Consider the following 2468-nt stretch of genomic DNA (forward strand, 5'->3'; position numbering starts at 1 on the left):
TAGCATATTGTGTTTTTATTATTACAGATAGTTGTAGGCCAAAAAGTTTACTTATATGAATGACAGGCATCATGTGATCCCCTTGAAGCACAAAAGCATCGGATGAGATCTTTTGCTCAATCTATGACCTTTGTAATTTGTGAGATTTTGATAAATTCATACAGCTTGACACTCAGTCTTTAGATGAAAGTATATCCACGCTTCTTAACCCAGATTTCCACACGGGAAAACCACGTAATTCAGAATCTCAAGTGGGATTTATGCCTTGCCATGTAGCTATCCAGTGTATCCCAGAAGCTTAAGAAAAGCAGTCTGTCTGAGTGGCGTTGGTAATGGCTGAGCTCTAGCACTGTTACGTTCCACTTCTGAACGCTGGGGTCTCGAGGAACGTGCTCATATTGGAGATGGAAGGCTTTAATTTTCGCAAACATGTCAATTGGCGATCCATCAGGCAAAAGCCATGGCCACCCTTTGAACTGTCAAGCGGGACTGTGCACGAAGATGGCCACCACCTGGTGCCAGTCCTGAGGCGTGAGTTTCAGAGGCTGGTCCACGACTCTGTAGGGCACCGTGAGGCCGAGCGCGGTGCCCCTGGGCTGCACCCGGTCCTTTCTTCTCTGTATCAGCGTTTCATTCTCTCGTCGGCGGCCCTGTTTCTTCTTCTCATCGATGGGACAAACGTCAGGGCCTGCAGGAGGTCCTTGGCATTCAGCATGGTGAGGAGAGAGGGGGCGGCCGCAGGGATGATGATGATGGGTGTCCGAGAGAGCCTTTCTTCTGATTCGGGGGAGGTCTGGCCTGAGAAACTGGCCTGGGCACTGGCACTGGCTGTGCCGCGGGAGTCTGAGTGTCACGGGCTGCCGCGCCCTCTGTCACGGACTCCAGCGTCATCCCACGGTAGGTGCCCCTCGTGTCAATGTGGAAGCCTCCCGTTTCTTGTTTTCCTTTGAATCGTTCCTGGTCATACCTGTCGTAGGCAGCTGGGATAGGCTGTGTGGTAGGCAAGGTGGGAGCCGCAGGTGCTGCACGGGGGGCCGGTCGCTTTTGAGGCACGGGCCCTTTTTCTCTGACTTCCACGGCCTGAAGAATTGCAAAAACATCCTTGGCAAAGGCCTTGCCCGTGCTCTGTAGGATAGTCGTGTGTGTCCTCCCCACTCTGTCCGCTGACGATGTCCCGGTCACATCCACATCGCTGTCCACAAAGCTCCTCGGTTGGAGAGCGGTTCTGTCATCACCCAAGTTGGTCTTGATGATCTTTTCTTGGCCATATTTTGACTTTGATGGCCGTAATTTTCTCCACGGACATGGCTTCAGACAAAGACCTGATCTGTTCAGTCTGTACATTCCCTTCTCTGTGGGCCCCCAAGCGGGCAGCCCATCGCTCTTTATCGAGGCGCACCCGCCCTGCGTCCTCAGTCCGCGGTTTCTTTGCTGCTGGAGCTGCATCCGCGGCGCGTTTCACGTGAGTGGGTCGCCGAAGCCCGATTTCCACAGGGGCGCTGCGGGCGCTGCTCGCCGGCCTTGATGCTTCGCCACTGAGATATCCAAGTAGGTCTTTTCGGTCAGGCCTTCTCACCACAGGGATGTTTTCAGTGGCTGCGCGGCGGACATAAACAGGATGAGAGAGGTGCATGTTATCAAGTAGAAATAAGACAGAATCCAGCGTGTAGTACTCCCTGGGTCGGCCTTCCTGTCCAGTCGCCCACACCACGTAGTTGGTCTTCATGTTCTTGGGCCAGGAGAAGTCGCCGCCAAAGATGACTTTGTCCTCCTTCCCCACGATCTCCTTCTTCTGGATGTTGTACTGTCGCAGGACACTGAGCACATCCGCCATCTTCCGCCTCCTCGCCACCGGGGCGCACGGGCAGTACCCCTGCCTCCCTGCCTCGCTGGGCAGCTGTTGCTGATGTTGCTGTTGCTGCTGCTCTTGCCGCCCCTGCTGCCACCGCCTCCGCCTCCGCCTCTGCCGCTGCCTGGGTTGCTGATGCCATGCACCCAAACTGCAGTTTCTTTCATACATTTGAAATTAAGGCGGGAATGTAAAAAGATTACATGAGGGTGGGAGATAAAGAGACAGGGATTGGATTATAAGATTATGGGTGGTTTCTTAAGGGTGGTTGTTTCTAAGAAGTCTGAAAAAAAGAGGATTACCCTGGCATTTCCAAGGTGTGTTAACCTAGATGCACAAGAACCATGAACAGGGCTTGCTTAAGGCAAAGATAAATATTTTCCTACAGAGATAGGCCTGGGGCGTGACTGCCCACCAAGAGTTGCCCAGTTGGGAATTTGTGACTAGATCACCCTGGGCGGTTACTTTCCAAAGAACCCCCTTTTCCACCCACACTTTGAGCCAACACAGCTCCCAACCTCTATGAGGGACTGTGTGCGCTTTGAGACATGGCTTCAATGCTCTGGCAGGCCGTTTACCACTGTACCGGAGCTTTCACTCCTGCTTATACAGAGCCTCC

General features: G+C 53.3%; 1 pseudogene; it reads right to left on the reverse strand.

Moving 5' to 3' along the window:
- Nucleotides 1–239: 239 nt before the first annotated feature.
- On the reverse strand, nt 240–1834 carry LOC132229489 (parafibromin-like; annotated as a pseudogene).
- Between the last annotated feature and the right edge of the window lie 634 nt (nt 1835–2468).

The sequence above is a fragment of the Myotis daubentonii genome, chromosome 3, assembly GCF_963259705.1.
Source record: "Myotis daubentonii chromosome 3, mMyoDau2.1, whole genome shotgun sequence".
Classification (NCBI taxonomy): Eukaryota; Metazoa; Chordata; class Mammalia; order Chiroptera; family Vespertilionidae; genus Myotis; species Myotis daubentonii.